This window comes from Nanorana parkeri, unplaced genomic scaffold (assembly GCF_000935625.1).
Source record: "Nanorana parkeri isolate BGI_ZX_2015 unplaced genomic scaffold, ASM93562v1 scaffold230, whole genome shotgun sequence".
NCBI classification, from domain to species: domain Eukaryota; kingdom Metazoa; phylum Chordata; class Amphibia; order Anura; family Dicroglossidae; genus Nanorana; species Nanorana parkeri.
This window is the reverse complement of record NW_017306498.1, coordinates 1285424-1296300: the sequence shown is the minus strand read 5'-3', so window position 1 is coordinate 1296300 and position 10877 is coordinate 1285424.

Sequence of the window (10877 nt, the reverse complement as noted above, 5' to 3'; positions counted from 1 at the left end):
AGGTTTGGATAGCTGGCACAAGAGTTTATGTTTCTTCCTGCATTACCAATTTTAGAGGTACACTGTCCACCAATGAAATAGAAGACACTGTCTTCTGCACTAACTCCTGCACTCCATAGTCCTGACCCCTGCACCCTGACTGCTGCAGCCCATATTCTATGTTGTACATTACACACTCCTGCCTGTTGCACTACATGAACTGTGTAGTATGCTACATATTTTTAATGGCGGCACCCTGTACACTTAGTTACATAGTCCTGACCGGTTCACTGTACACACTATGTTGTACATTACATAATCCTGTCTACTGTATTTTATACGCTATGTTGTATGTTAAACAGTCCTGAACACTACCTGCATTTCGTACATTATGCAGTTCGTTACATAGCCCTGACTGCTGCACTTAATACGCATGTTACATGGATCTGACCGTTGCACTTTATATACTCATTCGCACGCTACATGAGCCTGATTGACGCACCCTGCACATTCAGTTGTACTGCGTATATTGTGCTGGGCATTATATAATACTGACCAAAGCATTCTGTATGCTATGTTGTATGTTGTATAGTCCGGACCACTGCAATATACTGTATAAACTATGTAGTTCATTACATAGTCCTGACCACTGCACTATACGCACTCGTTTGTACATTACATATTCCCAACTGCTACACTCTATAATTATACTCAGTTGTACGTTACATAGTCCTGACCTCTGCACGCCATACATTCAATTTTACATAGTTGTTACATAGTCCTGACCTCTGCTCACTATAAACTCTGTTGCACGTTACATAGTCCTGTCTTCTGCACCCCATACATTCAGTTGTAGGTTAAATAGTCTGACTTCTGCTCACTATACACTCCATTGTATGTTACATATTCCTGACCTCTGCTCCCTATACACTCAGCCTTATATTACATAGTCCTGACTGTTACACTGTATATGCAATGCATTTCATATTCCTGACCTCTGCTCACTATACACTCCATTCTATACATAGTCGTTGCATAGTCCTGACCTCTGCTCCCTATACACTCAGCCTTATATGACATAGTCCTGAGCGCTACACTGTATATGCAATGAATTTCATATTCCTGACCTCTGCTCACTATACAATCCATTCTATACATAGTCATTGCATAGTCCTGACCTCAGCTCCCTATACACTCAGCCTTATATTACATAGTCCTGACTGTTACACTGTATATGCAATGCATTTCATATTCCTGACCTCTGCTCACTATACAATCCATTCTATACATAGTCATTGCATAGTCCTGACCTCAGCTCCCTATACACTCAGCCTTATATTACATAGTCCTGACTGTTACACTGTATATGCAATGCATTTCATATTCCTGACCTCTGCACCCAACACTCAGTTGTACATTATATAGGCCTAGAGAGAGCAGAGTAAATCGAGGGATGAGGGCAGTTTGCTGCTGCTCTTCCACTGTCAGCAGTCTGTGAGTGGAGGAAGGACACCAACATATTCCTTGCCCCACAAGAGTTATTAACTTGTTTGGTCTATGGCTAGTGAAAACACCTTGTTCCTCTCTCCTGCCAGCTTGCTCTCCGCGGTGCTGCAGCTTCATCACTTACAATGGAGTATGCCGAGGGCCAGCCCACATACCATGAACATTGGAGAGAGGAGGAGAGCGTCGGCTGCTGGAGGAGCGAAGAATACAAATTTTGCTTTATTTATTACCCCCTTAATCCTTGGTGGTGGGCTCCACTGAATGGAGTTCAGCTATAACTGTAAGTGGTATCATCTGCCTTGGCAGTGCTGTGTGGCAGAGCTGTGTAAATCGCAGGACTGGATGGAGAGAACTACAAATCATTTGGCAGGTAAAACAGCCCCCATGCATTTATTTTATCTGTATATTTAGCTGTTTGCCTGGAGTTCGGCTTTAGTAGAAAACAAGCTTGCCTTTACCTTGGTTGCTAGCTATGTTCAGTCATCAGTTACTGATACTAAACATCTTTAAATTGTACCAATAAACACGCAGCCAGCAGTTTAATAGCGGGTTTTCTCCCGGTCTGTCAAGCCATTGTTGCATTTACACCTTCTGAACACACTGTTGTTTTACATTGCCCATAAAATGTCACCATTGAACATTTCTTGCATTATTAATGCCGTGTGAATTGTTCCTTTTTCTTTGTGAGGAGATCTATGGGCAGTAAATTGTATTTAAAGGGAAAAGGCACTCTGGACAGGAACCCTGACTGGATGTGAGCGGGGTAAGGCGATGTGCCTTTGTATTAAAGTGAACCTGCACCATGCGCTGCAAGAGTGTACCTAGGTTACAGCAACACCTACGAAGATCCTATGCAGGTGCTGACTTTCTGAAAGTCGCTATTTGCCTAAGACAGCCTTTCCTAACCAGGGTGCCATGGGGGACTTTGATGTAAAGGGGGGCTCCTGATGTGAAGAGGGGCTCCTGATGTGAAAGTGGGGGCTCCTGAGGTGAAGGGGTGACTCTGATGTGAAATGAGGGGGCTCTGGTGTCAAGAGGAGCAACTGATGTGAAGGTGTGACTCTGATGTGAAAGGAGGGGCGTCTGATGTGAAGGGGCTTCTAATGAAGGAGGGACACTGATCTCAAAGGAGGGGACTCTAGTGTAAAAGGGGAGGTGGCTCTGATGTGAAAGTGGGGGCTCCTGGTGTACAGGGGCTTCTGATATTAAAGGAAGGGGGCTCTGATGGCAAGCAGGCTCCTGATGTGAAGGGGGGGGGAGCTTATTTTACACTCTAGGGTCAGGTGTGTATATCTCTTTTATTTTACACGCTAGGATTGGGTGAGTATATCTTTTTTATCTTAGACTTTAGGATTGGGTGAGTATATCGTTTTTATTTTAGGGTCAGGTGAGTATATCTTTTTTATTTTAGACTCTAGGATGGAGTGAGTATATATTTTTTATTTTAGACCCTAGGGTCAGGTGAGTATATCTTTTTTATTTTAGACTCTATGATGGAGTGAGTGTATCTTTTCTATTTTAGACTCTAGGATCGGATTGGTATAGCTTTTTTTTAAATTTTAGACTCTAGGATCGGGTGAGTATATCTTTTTTATTTTAGACCCTAGACCAAAAACCAGCCACGGGGGTAGCTCCACTGCAAGGGTTACTTTTGTACATGCCCAAAGTTCTTCTTTAAATAAAGTTGGTTTCTTTCAAGGCCAACTCTTCTCTGGAGTATATCATTATACCTGAATCATAACCCCCTCACCCTACGAATTCTATATCATTCAAATGATAAAGATTAGACCCTTCCTTCATCTTATCTCGGGGTTTCTCTGCCCTTGTGCTTTAATCCATGCGTCGACAGCGGGCTCTCGGCTCCCCGTTAGCCGCTGTCAAGGGCTGGATTTTAATTACTGAGCCGTTGTTCTGTGCTGCTTTTAGCTAGGTCGGCGAGCCGCACCACGTAACGTTTTATTCCCTGTTATTACGCCCGCCATTCTTTCTTTTCTTTACCCGTTCCTCAGTTCGACCTCTGGTGTTCTATGTCTGACCCTTTATTCTGAGACCATTAATGTAACTGAAAGACACTGGTCCATTATAAGACACTTGTAGAGCTATATCTGAGTACTTTTAAAAGCTTTTTTTTTTTGTATGAATAACTTCAATTCATGTATTTTCCTTTAAAAACCTCTAAAGAAGCCACGGAAAGAACTCCAACATTGAAGAGACCCGGTGACCTGGAGGATGAGACAGAGTAATGCATTACAGACCCTTCAGTAGTGAAGTGCTAAACGAACTCGCATCTGATGTGCAGGTTGTTAAGGTGGGTCCTTGGCAAGGTTTGTTAAGAAACTTTTATCCCTGAATAATTTCCCGACTTCCAATCTCCGTGTTGTGAAGAAAGGTAGACAGAACAAACCCGACCTGATCATCTAAACCCGAACACCTAAAGCTGAGCTCCACGCAGATATTAAAAAAAACACCAATTAATGCAGCTCTTTAAAATATGAATAAATGTGTCTTTTTTCTTATACAATTGTCTTTTATTAAAGGTAACAATATAATTCAAAAAAAGTGAGATACAGCAAAAGAGAACAGGATTGTGATATGCACAACAATGAAGACACTGCTATGGCATATAAGACAAAGCGAAAATCGTCAATAAATACAATTCTGAAGTCCACAAGTGGCTCAGGTGCTTTACTCAGTAGTCTTGGCGTGTCACAAAACAGATCAAATATGCACAAATATATACATTTAGAAGCAGGGCCGGATTTCCCACAAGGCCACCGAGGCCAGGTCTTGGGGCAGCAGGGAGTAGAAGGGCAGCAGGTGTGTGGAAATTTCCTATATTCCGACGCCCAGGACATGTTTTATTCTACATTTAGCCCTGCTTTGGGCAAGCAGGGCTAAATGTAGAACGGGGAAGCCGCCGCTCGTTTTGTACAAGTTATCTTGGCGATGTTAACGAGATCACTTGAATGCAACCTGCAGGTCTGTCCCTCTCGCCGCCGTGGGGAGGGGGCGCATTTAGGAACCTGGCCTTGGGGCAGCAGAGAGAGTAAATCCGGCCCTGTTTAGAAGTACTTGTTATCATGTGAATCACTAGTTAGTTGCATTGACATCAATGTGTCCTACAAGTAACTGCTCTCCCATTCCCATGCGGTGTGTGATGTGCCACCAAGATTGGATAGTGCACCATCTTTGAGTTATCAATCCATTATAGTCCCACCGCTTTTTGGATATTTGAAAGTTTAATTCATGCATAAGCAGTGATAAGATATTAATTCTCAACGTGCCTATAGCTTGCATTGTTGCCCGTTTATTGGTGATAACTGCACCTACTAAGTCACTAACCCTTGTTGTTGCCCGCAAAGATTTATGTGAGGAATTCCCAGTTGGCCGTTGTCTTCGGATGAAGTCCCTCCTGTGGTCCCCCCTTCCCCTAGAGAGTGGCATCATCTGGCATAAGCTTGCAATTACCAATCTCAACCTTTTGTTGTACAAATACTTATAATGTAAATATGTATACAGTATACTGTATGTGTTTATCATGTTGTTCGTATTTATACTTACCAGCTTTCCTGAGGAAGAGCCGCCCAGCGAGACACATTGGGATTCTTATAAACCAGCGCGGCATCAGCACACATTTTGACGAGCAACTTCTCAATATACTATGGTGGGGATTTGACAAAACTGAAGCAGAAAAAATCTGGAGCAGCTGTGTCAGACAACCAACCAATTCTCTCTTTCGTTTTCAAATCTTGACGGAACAGACTGAAGAGAGAGCACATCTGCTCCAGATTTTGTCTGCTCCAGTTTTGATAAATTCCCCCCTATGTATCTTGGCTTTTCATGGGTTAGATCAAAGAGGCTTGTGCACTGGCGTATTGAAGAAAAGCTGGTTTATTGAGGAGGTTCATATGCTATACCTGAGAGTTTTTAAAGGACTTTGATGTGGATGTGTTTTAACTTGTGTTATGCAATAAACTATTATATCTTATACTGTATATAGGGATGCATCGCGATTTTCGTCCGTCGAAACATTTTGGGCAAAAATGGTACTGTGGCAAAATGCCGATAGTAAATGTGATGCATCCCTAGCTTCTCTGCTGCCCATAGGGCTGCAGGCTTCGGTCTGTATCCCCTACAATCTCCGCTGCTCTCCCCACCTGTGTTGGCAGAGGTAACAGGGATCGGAGAGGACACAGAGCCAATCCAGCTATCGACGCCCAGCAGGGAGGAGAGAAGCTGTCAGGAGGCCGAGCGGGGAGGAGACAGCTGTCAGAAGGCTGAACGGGGCGGTTGGGGATGAGAGACCTGTCAGGATGCTGAGCAGGTGGTTTGGGACATAGTAAGCTTACTATGTCCCCAATTACAAATGAACAGGAAGTGCTCTACATAACTTCCTATTCATTCATGATTGTGGACATAGTAAATATTTACTATCTGTTCCCTTTATGAATGAACAGGAAGCAGCTCAGTACAGAGGCTTCCTGTCCATTCATGACTGGGTTGATAGTAAATATTTACCATCTCCAGATTGTGAATGAACAGGAAGCCGCTGTGCTGGGGTGCTGGGGCTGCAGAAAAAGAGATTCATGACCCTAACAGTAACAAAAAATACATTCAAAATGTAAAATGTTTGAAACACATTCTTTATTTATATGTTTATATTATATATATATATGTAATAAATTGAACACAACTTTTCAAAAACATTTTAATGACAACTCACAGTTGTAGTTAAACTTTGTGAAATGTTCATACCGGAATAAGGATCCTTATTTTCCAAAAAAGTGTCAGTTACTTTCAGCTGTGCCCAATGAGATTTAAAAATAACCGCCACATAGCTAAAAATAAAGATCCTTTTAGTGAATTGAGCCTATACTGGTGGTTTATTAACAACAGGTACACTTTAATAGAGCATTCTTGATCAATTTACTATAGTGAGCGTTGGCGTATTAATTTTTTTGGCACATCTAGGAGCATTTGACATCGAAGGGGGGCATAGTAAAAAAAGACGTGTTAAATAAAAATGTGCTACTTACACAAATGGCTATATTTCTTATATCTCAGCAGCTGCATTAATACATGCATGTAAGGCCTATTTGTTTTGGAGTGGAATTTATTGCGGCGGTAATAATTGTCAGGCTGAAAGCTCCCGTTAATGCGCCACAGACATGAGCTCCTGCGTGGGAATCCATCACTCTATCGACTACCTGACATCCAGACGTGAACTCTTGTCATGAACTTAAGCACTCAAAGTGGAAATTGTGATCAATGGCAGCGAATTCGCTGGACAGAGGTTCCCAGCCTCCGTTAAAGGCGGCTGACCTGTCTGTCTGACCTTGTGGAAGAAAAAAAATGGGCCGTATTTCATCTCATTCAGAAAAGCCGGCCATTAGTTAGGGAGCTCCGGCCCGGGATAAAATATTAATAATGGAAGTACATTGTATCAGGTTACCTTGGCGCGCTACGCCGTTGTTTTAAATGCAGGTGGGAAGAGAAATGTAAAGGATATCTGAAATCAAAAACATTCATATATTGAATCATTAGATGTGGCGGCTGCATCCGTTTTCTTTTCTCAGGCTTTTTATCCTTTATTTTTCACCTAGTGATCCTTCCAGTAACACACTTCTTATCCCGTGCTGGAACGCACTGTAGATGGTGTGAACGGGCCCTGAGGGCTTGTTCACACCATGTCCTAACCAGATCTGGATCAGATCTACAAACATGGTACAGTGTGTTTTTGACATGTTTTTGACTCGTTTTTGTTGCATTTTAGACTTTTTCTGGTAAATTTTTTCTTTTAGCTTAAAATGGGCTTTTTAGGTGCAGCCCAGTGTGTTCCAGTGCATTTGCATGCATTTTTGATGTGTTTACATGCATTTTGGTGCATTCCAGACCAGAAAAAATAGCGTATGGCAGCATTTTTTCCCCCCGCACTGCAACGGACTGCACTGGTGTGAACAGAACCTAGAAATACTATAGGAATACATCGGGATGCATTTCAGATGCTGACAAAAAACGTTCTGGTCCGGATCTGGTCCAGACATTGTGTGAACAAGCCCTGAGGCTCCATAGCCAGACCCTTCTTCAAGGGTTCTGGTCTCTCCCTGGTTACATGGACACTTCCTATTCCTGGCCATCATTGGGCTCCTCACAAGCTCCTAAAGACCACAGAAGCAACGTGATGATGTCAAGATGAGGGGTGGCAACAAAACCTGTTGCCAGTGGACCCTTACCACAGTAGAGGATCACCGATTTCCCGGGTCGCCGGTCTCCCAGGTCGCCGGTCTCCTGGGTCTCTGATCTCCTGAGTCGCTGTTGGGGCCTCACCTTCATATGCTTTATAACCTGGAACTACAAAACGGTTGAGTCTTGTCAATGAGCAATTCGATGAGAAACTCACAAGCCCTTCCTGCATTCACTTTCATCGACCACATGCTCCTTCGTTAAGCTTAATGACCTCATCCGTGATCAATTATCAATTTAGACAAACGATCAGACGGTCTGGTTTGTCCATATGAGCCAAGCACTGAATAATTAACTATGGGAAAAGCTGGACGGAGCACGAGGGTTATTGATAAAACAAGCTCCTAATAATGTTCTAATTGATACATCAAGATAATTTTATTCTTCCTCGGCCGCGATGTGTTAACGATGCCATCAAAGCATAAAGGAATAATTGAAAGCAGCATCCGGTAAAGGACACAGTGGTGGCGATCCGTTCTTGGTAATGGCTAATCAATACTTTTTTTTCACGAGTGACCGGGTCCTACTCAGCCGTGCAGGATTGCAGCCGATCAATATGGCGTTATGGGAGCCACGGTGCTAACATGGAGCCCTAGGGTTTAGGTTTCCTTCCATTTGGACCTCACGGTACTCTGTGACAGGCTGACAGCTGCAGGTTAGCACGGAGGCCAAGTCTATGCCCTTTGGGAACTGTCTACTTGGGATTTCGTTTTAAGGCTCTAACCTTTGACATGTGCTGTTATCCCCATGTTGCTAGATAGGTTAACCCATTGTTTTTCTGCATCTTTTGGGGAAATTGAAGGAAGGAAAAATGAAGCTGTAGCCTATGGCAACTCTTCCAATATCAGATATAAGTCTTCTGTTTCTACCATAGGAATGCAAAGGGACACAAGTAATTATTTGCCACTTTTTAGTTGCTGATTTTCCAGGTTCATTAGCACTTTGATATCTAACGTGCATCATCATCAGCTGTGCATTCCCATGATGATTCTCACTGACCTGCCTGATGTAGGCCAATAAAATTTTTATCCATGGATACAGTATCTGTCCGTCCATAAGAATGGGTTGCCTAGATAGAGTATCTGTAGCACACTGGCCACGCATTAGATCTGTTGCCACTTCTGTTTAAGGTAGAGCAGGGAGCACCAAACATTAAGGTAAGCCTTTCTCAAAATTGTTTGGGGTCAATTTTGATCCCCCATATAACTCCCATAGACTTCAGAATCTCTGGAGGTTCTGTTCTTTCTAATATTTTACTTCATTAGACAATCTCTGGCTTTTAAATTTGGCGAATGTGCAGCAGATTTGGATTAACATTCTAAGAATTGCCCAAATTTGCTAAATAGTTCTCTTGTGAGGACCGCAGTCCATGTCTATGTTGGAACTGACAGTGGATTCACCGCATTGCCAGCAACAAGAGGGCACCTTCAGTCTTACTGGTCAGTGCTAAGTGGGGCTAATGTTCCTTTGCACAAGTTCCCATGGATGACTCACAGAACTGACACATAAATGTTACTTATATGACCAAATCTCCCACTGACTCAGCACTTTGCTAAATGTGTCAGATGCTGCACGCCGAAATGACATGCCAATAGTGAGAAATAGGGCAGGCTTCCTGGACTTTGTGTGTAAGAGGACATGATGTTGTAGCTCTTTGCAAAAAAAATGCTTACTTAACAAAAATTAGTGTGTCACCTTTAAGAAAATATTCTCCCACCTCAGATGATGTGCAGGCCTGCTGATAAACTATAGAGATATGTTTATAAAGCAGTGAAGGTGGTATTCACCAAACTTTCGCTGCAGGTGAAACAGTCACTGTAATTGAAAAAGACATACACCAGGAAAATATAATATAAAAGATATAATTTATTGTCAAATTTAATGTAACTGAAAATGATTGTGTATCCACAACATTTCGGGGCTCCATAACAGGTGCCTGGACTGCTGAAGTTCCCCAAAAGCATGCTGCATGGATTCAGGGACTCTATGCCCCCGCACCCCCGGAGGATGATCTAAAATTAATAATTCAAAATTAATATGCATTTCTTTATTTAAATGCACTGACACAATTTCACTCAGCCCTGTGAATATGTACTTCCTGCTGTCACCACGATCACAGAGCCTGCCTTCTGAACTACAACCCAATGTCTGAACAACGTAACATTATCATTGAAAAATAGATAATCCGCGCTTCTGGAAAAGAGACTAAAGTGGAAATATGTATTGTAAATTAAAACCTAAAGCAGCTCTAAAAGAGAATGGAAGAATCCTTTCAACGATCGAGAAAAATATATATATTACACAGGCACTAAGTTTCATATTATTTATACCTTTAGCGTTTTGATATATATTTTTCTCGTAACATTATCATTGCTTGCTGGAAGCAATGCTTGATGGGATATGTAGTCTTGAGAAATTGCGTCACATGAAGCAGCAGTGAAAGACATGCAAAGCACACTGGGAATCCAGGAAGTTGGTGAAAGTGATGGGCAGATGAAAAGCAGCGCTCACCACATAAAACGGATTTTTTACAAGTAAGCATTGAAAAACAACTCTAGTATGTATTTCTATTACAATGCTGATGTTATAACAGGATAATATATGCTGGGACTTAACTCCTTTAAAATGAATTAAATATCAAAGCTTGAGTATGGAAGGGTTCACTTGTTAGTTTTTTTCTTTGCTTCCTGTGTTACCCTGGGGAGACATCCTTTCACTTCCTGTCCTGCATATCAGGAGCGGAGACTGGGTGACACTCCGCCGTGACGTCACATGCGCGGTCGTTTTATTGACGTCTGCCGGCGGCCATCTTGGGATGGATGACAGCAGAGAGAGGAGGGGACGCTCACCCGGCGCGATGAGGTATGCCACCGGGTCCTCTACTCTCTCCTGACACTGTCGGGCTCTTGGTCTGTGACACCAAAATGACTGTCAGTCATTTTGGTGTCACCCCCTCCAATGGTGGCACCCCCCGCACTGCTCTTGTGACGCCACTGCTGCATATGAAATCTCTTGAAAGGGAAAGGAATTGCCATATTAGAGAATTGTCACAGGAACAGATGTCCCAATTATAGGATTTTTCCTTAATTCTTGATTTTGCAGCAACTGTAAAATGTTGGATTTCCCATTGCTTTCTGTCTCTGTGGTCC